This window comes from Geotrypetes seraphini, chromosome 1 (genome assembly GCF_902459505.1).
Source record: "Geotrypetes seraphini chromosome 1, aGeoSer1.1, whole genome shotgun sequence".
NCBI lineage: Eukaryota > Metazoa > Chordata > Amphibia > Gymnophiona > Dermophiidae > Geotrypetes > Geotrypetes seraphini.
Genome location: NC_047084.1, coordinates 90163507 through 90183469, shown reverse-complemented (window position 1 = coordinate 90183469; position 19963 = coordinate 90163507). Strand labels below are relative to the sequence as shown.

General features: G+C 46.8%; 1 protein-coding gene across 3 annotated transcripts in view; it reads right to left on the bottom strand.

The window, feature by feature from the left end:
* Positions 1-19963, bottom strand: part of ZBTB7C (zinc finger and BTB domain containing 7C) — a 515986-nt gene that overhangs the window by 22768 nt on the left and 473255 nt on the right. The gene's annotated exons all lie outside the window — the stretch shown is intronic.

Genomic DNA, 19963 nt, shown 5'->3' with positions numbered 1-19963 from the left:
TTGCTTGTAGATTCAAACTTTCTTGAAGAAATTCAAATAAAAATGAATGAGTATTTTCAACTCAACACCTAGGAGGAAATCTCTTTGGAAACTATATGGGATGCTTGCAAAGCCACAATGAGAGGGCAAATAATTTCATGTTCGGCGCATATTAAGAAACTGCTAAAATTAGAATTTTCCAATTTGGAACAATCTATTTTGACTTTAGAGTCACATTTGGCCTTGAAATGGGAATAAAATACTTTGCAGGCCCTTTCGAAATCTAATGGCTCCTTTTACTAAGGTGCGCTAGCGTTTAACGCCAGCTCAATGCTGGCGTTAAGGTCTAGCATGCGCTATTCCACAAGTTAAAGCCATAGCGCACCTTAGTTAAAGGAGCCCTAATTATAAGTATAATGAGATTTCCTCACAATTGGCTAGGAAAGATTTGTTTTCTCAGTAGGCTTTGTATTATGGAAACTCAAATAAAGTGGGAAGATTATTGGCTAACTATCTTAAAGCCAAAAAAAGAAAAATAAAGATTATGGCCATTGAAGATGAAAAAGGTAAAATTCATACTCGGAAATGTTTTTGGATTATTACAAAGCTTTATATTCTTCTGAGCTTTATTCAAATAAAGAAATTGAGGGATAGAATTTTTAAATTAATTCATGGGCCAAAATTCCCAAGCATATAAAAGGAAATCTTGAAGAGCCTATCTCACTTAAGGAACTCCAGGCAGCATTGAAGTCTCTCAGAGTTGGATCCACTCTGGATAGTGATGGATTCACAGTGGAGTTTTTCAAATCATTTCAAATTACACTATTATCTCATCTTTTACATTTATATCAATCACAACTGACTAAGGGTTGTATATTGTGATATGCAGGCTATGCCAGCTAGGGTTGATCCTAGCCCTAAGCCAGTGGCTAGAACATATGACCCTCTGTCTCAGCAGTTTAAACCTCAAGGTGGTTCTTTTCCTGACATTTTTTCCCATTCCAGAAGAGGGAGCCGGGGAGTAGAATTACAGGCTTCCCCTCCCCCTTTCCTGCCCAAGGCTTCCAACCGGAAATGTGTTCCAGCTGGGGAGGTTGGGCGGGGCTGTAAACTCCTGAACCTAAAGTCTGAACAGGTAATAAGGGAGAAGGAGGGTTGTAGGAGAGGAAACCAGTCCCATGAACAGTTCCCTCTGGCTAGCTCAGGACTAAGAGCTCTGCAGGACCCTGAATGGCCTGAAGGCATGGAGCTTGGAGAAGCCGATGCGGTGCTGTCTCCCAGTTGCTCTGAGGATCCCCAGGCTATGGAAGTGGGAGTGGAACCAGTCCTGGAAGGACAACCTATGGACATAACTGTTTCCAAAGCGGTTCCCTGCCTACCTGACTCAGAGGTACAGCTATTTCAATGAACTTTGGGATACTGAATTGTTTTGGAACTTTCTGCTTTTGTTGTTTGTTTTGCCAGTGTGGTGGGGGGAATTTTGCCCCACGTTTGAGGTGGGATTGAGGGCTCTTTTATGTAGCATATATCAGCACGTGGAGCACACCACCTGGCCAGCCTTACTACCGGCTGACATAGAGCAGTGCTGGGACACTGCTCCTTTTTGGACAAATTTTGTGTTTTGGAAAAACCAAGAAGACTGTTTGTATTTTCCTGCGTAGTGCAGCCAAGTACTTTAAAGTTAGGACTCCAGAGTACAGAGTCTTTTCTTTGCCTTTCTTTTGGAGCTGTTTGGATTTATGATTTTGGCAATATGTGACTAAGAACATTATGCTGTTTTCTTTCTTGTTTGGAAAGCTCCTTGATTTATTTGAAGTATTCAGAACCAAGTGTGTTGGCCCCTGCCTATAGTGGAACTTAATAAATCCAGTCCGGATTTTCATTTTGGCTCCTCTGGTTTTTTTGGTGTTGGGGAAAATCCTGAATACGTATATCCTGACATTCCTTGTGTATCCTACCTTAGGTCGCAAGAGCATAATTATCGTCCCTGCATTCCTGGGCCTCCTGCCTAAGGGTGCGGACGACAACTTGGTATCAGGAGTGGGATTCTTTACTGCCTCCTGCTGGACATAGTGGTGGACTTTGGCTATTTAAAAAAAAAAAAAAAAAAAAAACGTTTTTGAATTTTTTTTTGTTAGTTTGTTTTGTTGTTCCTGTATTGAGAGTTGTTTATTCAAGAGGACTCTTCTGGTGGCTGCTGAAAGGGACGAGTCTTCCGGATAGGAGAGCCGAGTAACCCGAAGGAAGCAGTCGGAGGACGAAGCTGGGGGGACCGGAGCTTACCTGCGCTGGACCAGTGCCGGGAGGTGGCCGATAAAAAACCAGACCCGAGGTCCGGAGGAACAAGCCGTGCGGAGAACGACTGGAGGCCAAGGAGGCCTAACAACTAAAGGCGCAGACTCACCCAAACTGCGGGTAAGAGTACCTAAGCTCAAGGGTGAGGGGGAACTGCAACATTGGCCAGTCTGTTCTGGGGGTTCCGCACTTGGGTTTCTTTTCTTTGTGCTTCTTTTTCAGCCTCACGATGGATCTGCAACAACTATTCACCCTCTTGGCTTCGGAGAGGCAGAAGCAAACGGAAGATTTAAAAGTTGTGTTGCAAAGCAACCAAGACCTCTGGCGGGCGAGCCAAGCCGAGACTGGACGGCGACATGAGGAGTTGGTCAAGTCTATGGAGGACCAAACAAGGACCATGGCACAGCTATTCCAGGGAGTTATTGGAGGGACTGCAGCGGGAGCACCCGCAACTATGGGAGCTTCGATGGCAGCGCAAGGCCTCCACTCCATGCAAGTATGTAAAATGGGGCCTACAGATGCTCCCGATGATTTTTTACATGCATTTGAACGAATGGCTGTGGCAGCAGGCTGGCCGGAGCACCAATGGGCTACGAGGCTGATACCATGCCTGGCTGGTGCAGCCTTGGCTGCCTATCAGACTCTTAGTCCTGAGCTGGCCAGTAACTATAGAGCCATAAAAAATCATGTGTTGGATTACCTAGGCTTTACCCGGGAACACTATCGCCAGCAATTTAGGGGTTCCATAATGGGAGAAAAAGAAAGGCCCAAGGCTCTTTTTCATAGGTTACGGAAATTAGCTGAGAGATGGCTGCAACCCTGTCTCGGGGACGCCCAGGCCTTACTTACCGAAATTCTGCATGAGCAGTTTCTTGAGGCGGTACCTAAGGGTTTAAAGGCCTGGATCCAGAGACAGGGCCAGCGATCGTTGTCTCAGGTAATTGACCTAGCTGAGGCTTATTTGGATTCCCTACACACCTCTATACCTGGGGGAGAGGCCCAGGGAAGCAGGGGGCCACGTAGGGGCCAGGGAGAGCAAGGGAGGCCTTTAAATAAAGCCTGGGAAAGTAGCCCGATGTCCCTGAGGAAGGTACCTGATACTCCAATGCCCGGGAAGAGCCCCATCACCTGTTTTAGATGTGGGAAGGCTGGGCATATGCAAAAACAATGCCGAGTCAAGTTAACCCTTACTGCCTCCTGTAGGGAGAGTAAGGTTTCTCGGGGGCCTTATGAATTGGAGGTACAAGTAAATGCTCAGAAGATTAAGGCCCTATTGGATACCGGGGCCGAGCAATCCATTATGTCCCGGAATTGCTGGGATCAAGCCCGGAGAAGGGGTCCCTTCAGCAAGATCCCGGGGAAAGCGAGTGTGGTGTGTGTACATGGGGGGAAAAGATCCTATCCGCAGTACCTAATCCCTATAAAGTACGAAGGGGAGGTAAAAGCACTGAAAATAGCGGTTATCCCTAAAACACCCGTCCCCTTGATTTTAGGTCGGGACTGGTCCGCGCTAGCAGAATCCCTAGCGCCAAAAAAAAATGAGGGGGAACCAAGTAGGAGAGAGAGACATACTCTGATGGTCAGGGATGACACGCAGGGGAAGTCGGGGGAGTATAGGTCCGGTAGACGGTATTTTCCCCGGAGAGAGAGGACTCAGGGTCGCTGGCGTCCAACGATCAGGTGGGCACCCTTGTCTGAACACGCCCTTGCACCTACCTTTGCATATGAGAAGGCGGCAGGGTGTGATGTCTATGCCGCCCAGGACGCGGTGGTGGAGGCTAAAGGAAGGGTGTTGATACCTACAGATATTCAGGTATCCCCGCCACCAGGATCGTATTTAAGAGTAGCCCCACGATCCGGGTTAGCCGCCCAACACGGTATTGATATCGGGGCGGGGGTAATTGACCCTGACTATCGGGGCAATGTCCTCATCTTAATGATGAACCATGCCGAGGAGGAATTCCAGGTGAAGAAAGGTGACTGTATTGCCCAACTAATATGCGAGCGAATCTGGCACCCTAGGTTAGAACAGTGGAAGCAGTTGGCCCACACTGATAGGGGGGTCAAAGGATTTGGTTCCTCGGGGAGCCCTTCTGAGGGAGAGACCAACACCTCTACTGTGGATATACTCCCGGGCAGCTGGGACGCGGTGGCGGAATTCGGGAAAACGGTAGAACAGCAGTTCGGCAAACTACATCAAGAACTGGCCCAGAGGCAGGTAGACCAGCAGCAACAGTGGGAGGAAGTAGTCCAAGGAATACACGGTAGTTTAGGCACCAGATTGAAGGAGACAGTGGGTCAAACTGACCAGGTGCTTAGGGCCACCCTAGAGGAGAACCTACAACAATATCAGAAGGACTTACAGGCATTAAGATCTAGTACCGAGAGCCTTAGAGAACAGATAGGACATCTCGAGGCCCATGTGGAGGAACAACCGGACCACATAGCCGAAGTAAAAAACATCGCGTGTGCTGTTAGTGAGGTACGGGAAGAAGTAAGGAAGGTACAGATTCAGGTGGAGCTTATAGGCAGGAATGACCTGAAAGAAATGTGTGACTTGATGGCGGGGTTTGATACCCGCCTAGGTGCCTTAGAAGAAGAATATCCTCCAGGGAGGTCACTGACCGCGGATCTGTCTCAGTCGCAAGAATTAATTTGGGATGGAGACTTTTATACTGCGGGCCCCGTTAAACCTTCCCCTAGGAGGGGAGGTAGACATAAGAAACATTAGGTCGGACGCTCTCCTACGAATTGGAGAGAAAAGAGACACTTAGGCATAGGCCCTCCCCTAGCAGGCATTTAAGGGGGGGGGTATGTGATATGCAGGCTATGCCAGCTAGGGTTGATCCTAGCCCTAAGCCAGTGGCTAGAACATATGACCCTCTGTCTCAGCAGTTTAAACCTCAAGGTGGTTCTTTTCCTGACATTTTTTCCCATTCCAGAAGAGGGAGCCGGGGAGTAGAATTACAGGCTTCCCCTCCCCCTTTCCTGCCCAAGGCTTCCAACCGGAAATGTGTTCCAGCTGGGGAGGTTGGGCGGGGCTGTAAACTCCTGAACCTAAAGTCTGAACAGGTAATAAGGGAGAAGGAGGGTTGTAGGAGAGGAAACCAGTCCCATGAACAGTTCCCTCTGGCTAGCTCAGGACTAAGAGCTCTGCAGGACCCTGAATGGCCTGAAGGCATGGAGCTTGGAGAAGCCGATGCGGTGCTGTCTCCCAGTTGCTCTGAGGATCCCCAGGCTATGGAAGTGGGAGTGGAACCAGTCCTGGAAGGACAACCTATGGACATAACTGTTTCCAAAGCGGTTCCCTGCCTACCTGACTCAGAGGTACAGCTATTTCAATGAACTTTGGGATACTGAATTGTTTTGGAACTTTCTGCTTTTGTTGTTTGTTTTGCCAGTGTGGTGGGGGGAATTTTGCCCCACGTTTGAGGTGGGATTGAGGGCTCTTTTATGTAGCATATATCAGCACGTGGAGCACACCACCTGGCCAGCCTTACTACCGGCTGACATAGAGCAGTGCTGGGACACTGCTCCTTTTTGGACAAATTTTGTGTTTTGGAAAAACCAAGAAGACTGTTTGTATTTTCCTGCGTAGTGCAGCCAAGTACTTTAAAGTTAGGACTCCAGAGTACAGAGTCTTTTCTTTGCCTTTCTTTTGGAGCTGTTTGGATTTATGATTTTGGCAATATGTGACTAAGAACATTATGCTGTTTTCTTTCTTGTTTGGAAAGCTCCTTGATTTATTTGAAGTATTCAGAACCAAGTGTGTTGGCCCCTGCCTATAGTGGAACTTAATAAATCCAGTCCGGATTTTCATTTTGGCTCCTCTGGTTTTTTTGGTGTTGGGGAAAATCCTGAATACGTATATCCTGACATTCCTTGTGTATCCTACCTTAGGTCGCAAGAGCATAATTATCGTCCCTGCATTCCTGGGCCTCCTGCCTAAGGGTGCGGACGACAACTTGGTATCAGGAGTGGGATTCTTTACTGCCTCCTGCTGGACATAGTGGTGGACTTTGGCTATTTAAAAAAAAAAAAAAAAAAAAAACGTTTTTGAATTTTTTTTGTTAGTTTGTTTTGTTGTTCCTGTATTGAGAGTTGTTTATTCAAGAGGACTCTTCTGGTGGCTGCTGAAAGGGACGAGTCTTCCGGATAGGAGAGCCGAGTAACCCGAAGGAAGCAGTCGGAGGACGAAGCTGGGGGGACCGGAGCTTACCTGCGCTGGACCAGTGCCGGGAGGTGGCCGATAAAAAACCAGACCCGAGGTCCGGAGGAACAAGCCGTGCGGAGAACGACTGGAGGCCAAGGAGGCCTAACAACTAAAGGCGCAGACTCACCCAAACTGCGGGTAAGAGTACCTAAGCTCAAGGGTGAGGGGGAACTGCAACATTGGCCAGTCTGTTCTGGGGGTTCCGCACTTGGGTTTCTTTTCTTTGTGCTTCTTTTTCAGCCTCACGATGGATCTGCAACAACTATTCACCCTCTTGGCTTCGGAGAGGCAGAAGCAAACGGAAGATTTAAAAGTTGTGTTGCAAAGCAACCAAGACCTCTGGCGGGCGAGCCAAGCCGAGACTGGACGGCGACATGAGGAGTTGGTCAAGTCTATGGAGGACCAAACAAGGACCATGGCACAGCTATTCCAGGGAGTTATTGGAGGGACTGCAGCGGGAGCACCCGCAACTATGGGAGCTTCGATGGCAGCGCAAGGCCTCCACTCCATGCAAGTATGTAAAATGGGGCCTACAGATGCTCCCGATGATTTTTTACATGCATTTGAACGAATGGCTGTGGCAGCAGGCTGGCCGGAGCACCAATGGGCTACGAGGCTGATACCATGCCTGGCTGGTGCAGCCTTGGCTGCCTATCAGACTCTTAGTCCTGAGCTGGCCAGTAACTATAGAGCCATAAAAAATCATGTGTTGGATTACCTAGGCTTTACCCGGGAACACTATCGCCAGCAATTTAGGGGTTCCATAATGGGAGAAAAAGAAAGGCCCAAGGCTCTTTTTCATAGGTTACGGAAATTAGCTGAGAGATGGCTGCAACCCTGTCTCGGGGACGCCCAGGCCTTACTTACCGAAATTCTGCATGAGCAGTTTCTTGAGGCGGTACCTAAGGGTTTAAAGGCCTGGATCCAGAGACAGGGCCAGCGATCGTTGTCTCAGGTAATTGACCTAGCTGAGGCTTATTTGGATTCCCTACACACCTCTATACCTGGGGGAGAGGCCCAGGGAAGCAGGGGGCCACGTAGGGGCCAGGGAGAGCAAGGGAGGCCTTTAAATAAAGCCTGGGAAAGTAGCCCGATGTCCCTGAGGAAGGTACCTGATACTCCAATGCCCGGGAAGAGCCCCATCACCTGTTTTAGATGTGGGAAGGCTGGGCATATGCAAAAACAATGCCGAGTCAAGTTAACCCTTACTGCCTCCTGTAGGGAGAGTAAGGTTTCTCGGGGGCCTTATGAATTGGAGGTACAAGTAAATGCTCAGAAGATTAAGGCCCTATTGGATACCGGGGCCGAGCAATCCATTATGTCCCGGAATTGCTGGGATCAAGCCCGGAGAAGGGGTCCCTTCAGCAAGATCCCGGGGAAAGCGAGTGTGGTGTGTGTACATGGGGGGAAAAGATCCTATCCGCAGTACCTAATCCCTATAAAGTACGAAGGGGAGGTAAAAGCACTGAAAATAGCGGTTATCCCTAAAACACCCGTCCCCTTGATTTTAGGTCGGGACTGGTCCGCGCTAGCAGAATCCCTAGCGCCAAAAAAAAATGAGGGGGAACCAAGTAGGAGAGAGAGACATACTCTGATGGTCAGGGATGACACGCAGGGGAAGTCGGGGGAGTATAGGTCCGGTAGACGGTATTTTCCCCGGAGAGAGAGGACTCAGGGTCGCTGGCGTCCAACGATCAGGTGGGCACCCTTGTCTGAACACGCCCTTGCACCTACCTTTGCATATGAGAAGGCGGCAGGGTGTGATGTCTATGCCGCCCAGGACGCGGTGGTGGAGGCTAAAGGAAGGGTGTTGATACCTACAGATATTCAGGTATCCCCGCCACCAGGATCGTATTTAAGAGTAGCCCCACGATCCGGGTTAGCCGCCCAACACGGTATTGATATCGGGGCGGGGGTAATTGACCCTGACTATCGGGGCAATGTCCTCATCTTAATGATGAACCATGCCGAGGAGGAATTCCAGGTGAAGAAAGGTGACTGTATTGCCCAACTAATATGCGAGCGAATCTGGCACCCTAGGTTAGAACAGTGGAAGCAGTTGGCCCACACTGATAGGGGGGTCAAAGGATTTGGTTCCTCGGGGAGCCCTTCTGAGGGAGAGACCAACACCTCTACTGTGGATATACTCCCGGGCAGCTGGGACGCGGTGGCGGAATTCGGGAAAACGGTAGAACAGCAGTTCGGCAAACTACATCAAGAACTGGCCCAGAGGCAGGTAGACCAGCAGCAACAGTGGGAGGAAGTAGTCCAAGGAATACACGGTAGTTTAGGCACCAGATTGAAGGAGACAGTGGGTCAAACTGACCAGGTGCTTAGGGCCACCCTAGAGGAGAACCTACAACAATATCAGAAGGACTTACAGGCATTAAGATCTAGTACCGAGAGCCTTAGAGAACAGATAGGACATCTCGAGGCCCATGTGGAGGAACAACCGGACCACATAGCCGAAGTAAAAAACATCGCGTGTGCTGTTAGTGAGGTACGGGAAGAAGTAAGGAAGGTACAGATTCAGGTGGAGCTTATAGGCAGGAATGACCTGAAAGAAATGTGTGACTTGATGGCGGGGTTTGATACCCGCCTAGGTGCCTTAGAAGAAGAATATCCTCCAGGGAGGTCACTGACCGCGGATCTGTCTCAGTCGCAAGAATTAATTTGGGATGGAGACTTTTATACTGCGGGCCCCGTTAAACCTTCCCCTAGGAGGGGAGGTAGACATAAGAAACATTAGGTCGGACGCTCTCCTACGAATTGGAGAGAAAAGAGACACTTAGGCATAGGCCCTCCCCTAGCAGGCATTTAAGGGGGGGGGTATGTGATATGCAGGCTATGCCAGCTAGGGTTGATCCTAGCCCTAAGCCAGTGGCTAGAACATATGACCCTCTGTCTCAGCAGTTTAAACCTCAAGGTGGTTCTTTTCCTGACATTTTTTCCCATTCCAGAAGAGGGAGCCGGGGAGTAGAATTACAGGCTTCCCCTCCCCCTTTCCTGCCCAAGGCTTCCAACCGGAAATGTGTTCCAGCTGGGGAGGTTGGGCGGGGCTGTAAACTCCTGAACCTAAAGTCTGAACAGGTAATAAGGGAGAAGGAGGGTTGTAGGAGAGGAAACCAGTCACATGAACAGTTCCCTCTGGCTAGCTCAGGACTAAGAGCTCTGCAGGACCCTGAATGGCCTGAAGGCATGGAGCTTGGAGAAGCCGATGCGGTGCTGTCTCCCAGTTGCTCTGAGGATCCCCAGGCTATGGAAGTGGGAGTGGAACCAGTCCTGGAAGGACAACCTATGGACATAACTGTTTCCAAAGCGGTTCCCTGCCTACCTGACTCAGAGGTACAGCTATTTCAATGAACTTTGGGATACTGAATTGTTTTGGAACTTTCTGCTTTTGTTGTTTGTTTTGCCAGTGTGGTGGGGGGAATTTTGCCCCACGTTTGAGGTGGGATTGAGGGCTCTTTTATGTAGCATATATCAGCACGTGGAGCACACCACCTGGCCAGCCTTACTACCGGCTGACATAGAGCAGTGCTGGGACACTGCTCCTTTTTGGACAAATTTTGTGTTTTGGAAAAACCAAGAAGACTGTTTGTATTTTCCTGCGTAGTGCAGCCAAGTACTTTAAAGTTAGGACTCCAGAGTACAGAGTCTTTTCTTTGCCTTTCTTTTGGAGCTGTTTGGATTTATGATTTTGGCAATATGTGACTAAGAACATTATGCTGTTTTCTTTCTTGTTTGGAAAGCTCCTTGATTTATTTGAAGTATTCAGAACCAAGTGTGTTGGCCCCTGCCTATAGTGGAACTTAATAAATCCAGTCCGGATTTTCATTTTGGCTCCTCTGGTTTTTTTGGTGTTGGGGAAAATCCTGAATACGTATATCCTGACATTCCTTGTGTATCCTACCTTAGGTCGCAAGAGCATAATTATCGTCCCTGCATTCCTGGGCCTCCTGCCTAAGGGTGCGGACGACAATATCAGGTACTATAGTTGAATCTTTAACCATTGTTTTGCCAAAGCCAAATAGAGATCCCATGTTGGTTTCAAACTACAAGCCTATTTCTTTAATTAATGTGGATGGAAAACTCCTGGCTAAAATATTGGCTCTACGATTAGCCACGGCTCTCCCTTATATGATCGGCATGCACCAAATGGGTTTTGTTGCTCAAAGACATTCTTCAAATAATACCAGATTGGCATTTCATATGCTAAATTTAGCAAAAACAATGGATGATCCGTCCTTCTCTGTTTCTTTGGATGCATACAAGGCCTTTGATCGTGTACAATGGATTTTCATATATCAAGGAATGGATTGGTTTGGAATAGGATCTGGATTTATTCAAATGATTCAAACTTTGTATAGCTCCCCTTCTGCCAGATTATATATTAATAATACATTCTCAGAGCATTTTTCTTTACAGAGGGGAGTTAGACAAGGATATCCCTTATCTGCTTTGCTTTTTTATATTGTTTTGGAACCCTTGTTGCTGGCCATTCAGCAGGCAAGGGAGATACAGGGAATTCCATATGCAGGTCAGGATTATAAGGTTTCGGTCTATGCAGATGATATTTTGCTTCATTTGAAGAATCTTGAGTGTACCATCCCGCATTTACTGGAATTGATTGATCGATTTGGCAAATTTTCGGGTTACAAAATAAATTGGAGCAAATCAGATGTTCTTTCGTTAAATGTGCATTGTGTAAAAGGCTTATTTGATCCATTCCCATTCCTTCGGAAGGAAGAGGGTAATATTTGGGTATCATGATTCAAAGAACATTGTAAGACACAATGACAGTAAATGAAAAATCCTTATTATTGAAAGTCAAAGAAATGTGTGAGCATTGGAACCCATTCCACACATACACGGTGATGCTCTGGCTGGGTTCCAGCACCACCACCAGCCCATGCAAGTTCCATCTGACCTCACTAAATCTCTTTGCGGCCAGGACGGCCACATTCATCCTAGATCCAGAGCAATTGCCGGATTCAACGTCGGACTCCCATTCAGGTCCAGAGCCAGCCTCCCTGACTCCTAGAATACCCTGGAGCTTCCCAGGTAGCATTTAATAACCCTGGTTACATTAAAGTTGTATTTTCTTTTGCTTCATATAATGAATCAGAATGTAAGTTACAGTAATTTGTGATAATTAATGTCTTCAGCTAAAACTACAGAATTATATCAGTATTTGAGAAAGGCAAATACTGTTTGTTTCAAGGGTGTGGGAAGGGTATGAGAAAAAGATATGAAGCATGCATTAGCATTTATGACATTCATATTTCTGGGATAGGTCATTGAGGGCATTATTGTCTGCTTTTCATACTTAGACAATGTATTTTACACCCGCAGGATGTTCTGGACTCTGGTGAGGCTCTCAAAGATAAATGCTCAAAAGGACAACAGATTATATTCTGTTGGGCAGAGTTGGCTTCTTTTGTAAGAACATAAGAATGGCCTTACTGGATCAGACCAAAGGTCCATCTAGCCTAGCATCCTGTCTTCACAGAGGCCAATTCAAGTCGCAAGTACCTGGCAAAAACACCAGTAGTAGCAGCATTCCATGCCACCTATCGCAGTGGGAAAACACCCTCCAGGGATTTAAGACAAAGTTGGACGGGTTCCTGGGCACTGGTCTTTGACCTGGGGGCCACCACGGGAGTGGACTGCTGGGCACGATGGACCACTGGTCTGACCCAGCAGCAGCAAATTCTTATGTTCTTATGTTCTCCCATGTCTATCTCAACAGCAGTATATGGACTTTTCCTCCAGGAACTTGTCCAAACCTTTTTTAAAACTAGCTACATTAACTGCTCTTACCACATCCTCTGGCAACGTATTCCAGAGCTTAAGTATTCTCAGAGTGAAAAAATATTTCCTCCTATTGGTTTTAAAAGTATTACTCTGTAACTCTGAGTGTCCCCTAGTCTTTGTAAATCTTGATGCAGTAAAATATTGATCCACTTGTACCCGTTCTACACTACTCAGGATTTTGTAGACTTCAGTCATATCTCCCCTCAGCCGTCTCTTTTCCAAGCTGAAGAGCTCCAACCTCTTTAGTCTTTCCTCACTTGAGAGGAGTTCCAGCCCCTTTACCATCTTGGTCACTCTTTGAACCTTTTCTAGTGCTGCTATATCTTTTTTGAGAAAAGGAGACCAGAACTGAACACAATACTCAGGGTGAGGTCACAGCATTGAGCAATACAGAGGCATTATAACATTCTTAGTCTTGTTTACCAGACCTTTTCTAATAATTTCTAGCATCTTGTATGCTTTCTTGGTAGCAAAATGTCTGGATAAGTATTAAGGATGTAGTATGCCTTCAAGGCAATATATATTGCTCAGAGTAGTGATATGGAAATCTGTATTGATTAAGAGATACCTCTGTCTGAAAGGAAATTAATGGATCTTTTGTTACTGTAGCATTGAAATTGATTCAAAATAATTAGAAGAAGAGTGATTTAATAGGGGTTACATTCCTTCTGGACCAAGTATGGAAAAGCTGTATCAGAAAAATATTTATAGAATAAAATATGTTAGACTTGCATTATGTTGACACAAAGTGAAGATGTATGTTCCAGATGAGTTAAATGTTATTGATTTTATTTTATGTTATATCAGAGTGAAAGTCCAATAAATAATAATAAAAGAAAAGATTGAACTACAACTGGGAAAAGCATCTTGAAGCAAGTGGCTGGCGGGAGTCATAAAGGTGAGATCTTGTCTAAGGCATATGATTGAATCCTCTGAGGTGACAAAATTAATGGGCAGGAATAATGGATGTAACCTATCTGGATTTTCATTGTGCTTCACATAGAAGACTGGTAAACAAATGAGCTAATGTGGGACTGGTGCAGAAAGTTAACTGGGGGAGGAGCTAGTTAAGTAACAGAACTCAGAGAGTGACAGTCAATGTAGTCCAGTATGGAAATGAGACAGGTCAGGGGCGGCCGTATAACGAGGCCAACTGAGGCATCTTGATGCCGGTCCTCTCTGTCGCTCTCTTTCCCGGCATCTAAGGCTTTCACCCTTCTCTCCTCAATTGGCATTTTTCCCATTCTACCTCCCCGCTCCACCCCTCCCCCGGCTGCATCTACATTTAGTTTTCTGTAAAAGCTGCCAGGTGGATGTACCGATTCCCTGACGCCGGACCTTGCGTCTTCTCTCCGCTGCGGCTTGCCCTTGAGAGACTGCACCTGCCCTCCACTGCGGCCTGTGGGAACTAGAGAGTTGCATGGGGACAGAAATCCCACCCATCCCCGTCCGTCCCCGCCAGGATCCTCTCCATCCCCACCCGTCCCCGTCAGGATCCTTTCCGTCCCCACCCATCCCCGCAAGGAATTACCTCCATCCCCGCCCGTCCCCATAAAAAGCAGCAATTACTTCTGACAGGATCATCAATTCCACAGTTTCTTTTGTGTTTGCGCTGCTGTTTTCCTTGTGGAATCTCTTTGGTGGAACCCTTTTTTTGTTTTCTGTTCAGGTAATTAACTTATAAACCCTCTCTTTTACTAAGGCTGACGTGTCCATTATATTATATGGACGAACCCTACTTCCAAAGCCTTCCATCCACGTGGGAGTCCCGTTGGCTAGAGGGGGGTCCCCGTGGGAGTCCTGTGGGGCCAGAGGGAGGTCCCCGTGGAAGTCCCGTGGGTTAGGGGGGGATTCCCGTGTAGACCTCTAGTGGGAACTCATGGCAGCCATTTTGGATTGCGGCTCAGGGCAGGAGCATAGGAAGATCACTCCTGCCCTGCTTCACTGCTAGACCACCAGGCTTTAAAAGTAAGCTATGGAGAGGTCTGGGAGGCGGGAGGGAGGTGGGGTAGTTTAAAGACTTGCGAATAACCGAATTGGTGGATCCTAAACCTGTGAATATGGAGGAGGGAGTGTAACTTAGAGTATTCTATAAGTTCCATGCATAAGTTTGTGTCCGATTTATGCTCCATCCATATGAACAGCCATCTGCTAAATTCAGGCTATTGAAGATATATGCATATTTAAAGAATAGCCTGTAGCCAGATTTCTGGTGTTTACAAATGTAACTGCATACGTTTATACATATATGTTATTATTCTAGTCATTAATGCATATATTTGCTACATAAACATTAGCATCTTTTAAAATTATCCCCTTAGGCCCATTAATTTCCTTTTAGACAGAGGTATCTCTTAATCAATACAGATTTCCATATCATTACTCTGAGCAATATATATTGCCTTGAAGGCTTACCACATCCTTAAAACTTATCCAGACATCTTGCTACCAAGAAAGCATACAAGATGCTAGGAATGGCGCCTATCTATTTGACCTCATGTTTTGAATGATACAAACCCAATAGGATTACTCGAGGGCAATATCTATTTGTTCTCCCGACTATCAAGTCTTGTTGTTACAAGAGATTCTTTGATAAACTGCTCGGTTTTCAGGCAGGTAAAATTAATTTATCTCTCAGGCTCACTCATACATGTCTTTTAGGAAATTACTAAAATCTGATTCACAGTACTTCACCGATATTCACGGGGGTTCAGTTCCAGGAACCTGCGCGAATCTCAAAAAAACCGTGAATACGGTTTTTCATGGGGGAACCTGAAGAGGGCAGCGGGAGAGGACAGCAGGAGAGCAGCCGGAGCACCGCGAGTGCAAGAAATCACTCGCGGTACGCTCCGACCGTCTCTTCCTGCACTAAGTCGGGCCTTATCCAATCAGGAGCTGCACTCATGGCGCTCTGGCTGCTGTCTCCTGCCTCTCCCGCTGTTCTCTCCTTGTCGGCAGTTCAGAAAATACTGAGAATGACCGGGACCGCGAACCGCCGACCGCGAATGACCAGGGGAACACTATATTTGATAAATTTGTAAACTGATGTTTTAGTATTCTGATTGATATTTGTATATTGTTTTTATAGTTGTATATTTTAGTGGATCTCAATGTACTTTTAGTAACTTGTATTTTATTCATTGATTGTATAATTTTTAATATATGTGGACCGCCTAGAACTATGTGGTAGGGCGATATATAAAAATAAAATTATTATTATTATAATGCCATAAGTTTTGCATGCAAATTGGTGTGCAAAGTCAATTTACATGCACAGATTAATTAGCAGGCCTAATCTGCGCTGATAATTGGCAATTAACACATAATTTATGCTAATTGGCGCTAGTTAGAAGTTACGCACACAACTTGGTAGGTGCATTCTATAAAGTGATGCATATTACTTCTAGTTCATGAATCTCAAAAGTTAGGGATGCCAGATTTCCTTTTTAAAAAATAGGACACTTGCTCCGCCCTGTTCCTCCACCAGCTTCACCCCCACTCCTTTGCTGAGGTCTGGAAGGCCTCTGCATATGTGAGGACATCAGCACGATGATGTCATGTCCATGCACGCGCATGTATTATGTCATTGCGTCAATGTCCTCCACATGCACAGAGGGCCTCCAGCCGCAACCCCGAGCTCGGGGACTTCCAAAACCTGGACAAACTGCTGGGTTTTGGAAATCTCTCTGGGCACCGGGACAGTCCTCTAAAAAGAGAACATTTTCCGGTTTTTCGGGACATCTGGTAAACCTATCAAAAGGGGACAAGGTCAGAGGAGGAACATGAGCAAATCATGGGCATTCCTAAAAGTTAACTGCACTGACATAGAATATATCCCATCTGTGCACAACATAGGCAAAAATATTTAGGCCTGGATTCCTTGGCCTAAATAGGTGTGCCTATGAGTTATTTTATTTATTTATTTTAGTATTTATAAATCATTTATAACCTAAGTGGTTTACATTCAGGTACTCAAGTACAGTGGAACCTTGGTTTACGAGCATAATTCATTCCAGAAGCATGTTCGTAAACCAATTTACTTGTTTATCAAAGTGAGTTTCCCCATAGGATGTAAGGGAAACTCGCTTGATTCATTCCACCTTCTCCCCCCCTTCCCGTGGCCGCCGACACTGCTCTACCTTACTCCCCCTCCCCTCCCCGAGGACACTGGCACTGCTGCACATTACTCCCCCTCCCCCCGAGGCCACCGGCGAAGCTCCACACCCCCCCTGCGATCCGGCATCCCCCCGCGATCCGGCATCCCCCTGCTCACATCTCCCCCCCCCCCCCACTGCGATTTGGCATCCCCCACTCACCCACCCACCCACCCAAACACATTCTCTTATCCCTATCTGGCACCGGCACCAGCACCAATGTACAGGACATGCGAAAATCTTGGAGAGAGCGAGAACTAGAAGGCCTTGAGCATGCGCAGATGCTTAAGGCCCAGCACAAGGAAGAGGGAAGATCTTCGGGCATGTCCTGTGCGTTGGTGCTGGTGCTGGTGCTAGATAGGGTTAAGAGAATGTGTTTGGGAGGGTGAGTGGGGGATGCCAGATCGCAGCAGGGAGGGGGGGGCCACGCAAGCGGGGGGGGGGGATGCCGGATTACGGGGGGGGGGGGAGCGCTCGTAAACTGAGTCAAGCTCGGTTTCCGAGGCGCAGATTTTGCGAATGTTTTGCTTGTCTTGCAAAACACTCGCAAACCGCGGCACTCGGTATTTCTCCCTATCTGTCTTACAATCTGATTAATTTACCTGGGGCAGTGGAGTGTTAAGTCTCTTGCCCAGGGTCACAAGGAGCAGCGCTGGGCATCAACCTGCAATCTCAGGGTGCTGAGGCTGCGGCCCTAACCACTAGGCCACTCCTCCACGCACTGGGGCTTAGCGCAACTTTATAAGGTGCACCTTTCATAAAATCACGCTAGGCGCCGTTATGATTGTTGCAGATTTTTTAGGGGCTTTACATAGATTCAGGCCCTTACTGTCTTAAAATGTCACATGCTGAATGTAAATGAAGTACAGTGGTGCCTCGCACAGCGAACGCTGCGCACAACGAACTTCAGGTCTTGCTTCCCACAACGAACTTCGTTTCACACAACGAAGTCGCCCGAGCTGCATCCTTCCGCGCAGGCACCGCGCTCAACTGCCCTCTCTCCGCCTGGCTCCCCGTGCAGTGGCGGACCGTCGGCTCGCAGGGGCCCCGGCGCCTACTGCTGATGCGTTGGGGGGGGGGCGGAGCTACTCTCGCCGCTTCCCCGATGCTAGAAAAATACAGTAACAGCTTTGTTCTCTCTCACCATTGGCATTCTGTTTACATATTGAAAGAAACAGGAAAAAAAAAGCTTATCCATTAAGACCATTTTGTAATAAGTATAAACTAGTATTATAGACAGAATGATCTGCCCAAGGAAATGGACAACATTTTCAACCATGCATGCATTTAAAAAATGAGCAGGTAAGTCCCAGTTTTTGCCCTCTCTCACTGTAAAATTAGACTCTACTTAGTCTGTCTTTAAATTTAAAAAATGTGTGTTGTTTTAAAAAACAATTATGTTTTTAGATGTATCTAAATAAAAATAATAACAAAAAATTTATCTTTTTTTATGTCATGTTAGCATATTTTATGCTACAGAACGAATTATTTTTTTTAACATGTATTGTTATGGGAAAACGCGTTTCACATAACGAACTTTTCGCATAACAAACTTGCTCCTGGAACCAATTAAGTTCGTTGTGTGAGGCACCACTGTATTAAAATCAAGTTTAAACTCTTTCAATTGCTTCTGTTTTTCTGGAGCTCTAGCCTTAATACTATCTGCATGCCCCCCCCCCCACTTCTATACCCAAGAGTAAAGCTGACATGACACAGATTGGGTGGGGGCGGAAGTGGGGGTGGGGGGAGGATAGGCAAGTACTGTTTTGTAACATAAGACTGGCTGAATATTTTGCCAACCCGAACAGTGAGTTTAAATTGTTCTGTGATTACTGTGGTTTTGCTGACTGGGAACATGAGATACTCCCAGCACCACGTTTCATGGCCTGTTCTATTCCACATAGTTTTTGCTGGCTACCGGTCACTGAATTCCTGCAAATGCTTCCTGAAGCTGTTACCACAGGGAAGGCCTCCAACAGCTCCAGGCACAGGGGTTGCCCTGACATATCCTTGGCAGAACCACAAATTAACTATTGCAGATGATTATGCAAAAGGCTCAGATCTCTGCACAAATGTTATGATCATAGTGCCTAGGTCTTGAAATGGGGGCCTTGTTTATTCCAGTAGGACTCATTTTATGTTCTATATCTGGATCTCTTTTCACAGAACTGCCCTTTGGGTTTACTGCCATTAATAATTTCTCTAGCACTGCAGGTATGTTCTCTGTCCCTACTGAGCTCACAATCTAGATTTTGAACCTGGGCAACGGAGGGTTAAGTGACTTGCCCTAGGTCACAAGGCGCTGCAGTGGGAAATGAACCCAGTTTGCTGGGATCAAAGCTTGCTGCCACTAACCATTAGGCTACTCCTTGCAGACTGCATGTGTTGTGATGGGAGTGGGACTGAAGAGGCCTAAGATCAGTGGCATAGCTCAGAAGAGTATGGGCCCGCCCAGCTGGCGGGGATCCCCAAGTCCTGCCAGTTGTAGACCTCCTCCAGTCTTCCCAAGTGCTTGGGACGTCAGGCTGCCAAGCTCAGTAGTCAGCGTTCCTGAGCCAGCACCTAGCACATGCTCACTTCCCGACGTGTGCATGAAAACTGAGCATGTGTAAAGTGCCGAATGCAAGGGAAGTGAACATGTGCTAATTGTCACCTTGGACTCAGAAATGTGTGAGTAGAGAATGACATGGTGACAAATTTTTCCCCGTCCCCATGGGAATTCATTTTCCCATCCTGTGTCCATGAGTTCTTTTCCTGCCCCTGCCTTATTCCTGCAAGCTCCGTCCTCATCTACACAAGCCTCAAACACTTTCATATCATAAGCAGCAACATTCTAGAGCTCAGATTGTGATGTCATAATGCCTCATTCCACCAATGCCTAAGCTCTGTCCTCATCTGCAGAAGCCTCAAACACTTTCAAATCATAAGCAGCAACATTCTAGAGCTCAGATTGTGATGTCATAATGCCTCATTCCACCAATGTCTATGCTCTGTCCTCATCTGCAGAAGCCTCAAACTTTCAAATCATAAGTGTTCAAGGTTTTGCAGTTAAGGCAGAGCTTACAGGAATGGGGCAGAGGCAGGGACAGCGACAAAACTCACGGGGACAGGACAGGAAAATGGAGTTCCTGTGGGGACAGGGACAAATCTGTCCCCGTGTTATTCTCTAGCTCTGAACACGTTCAGAAGACTATAGGAGGCTTTCAGCTGGTAGGGCTTGGGGATCTCTGCCAGCTCAGGTATTTATATTGTAGATTGTGGAGAGACAGGGGTCAGAGAAGACATTTCATGCTCACCCATTCTATCCCTAGACTACTGAATTAGTCACCAGACTTGTATTTTTTTTTTTTTTTTGTTTGTTTAGAAGTGATGAAGTCCCAGTTTATTACATAATTGCACCAGAAGTCCTTAAGAGTGAAAGATGTACATTTCACAAGCCTGGTGTGACCATATTGTGACAAGGGATAGCCAAGAATTTCTACTCATTGCAATGGAAAATGCTTAA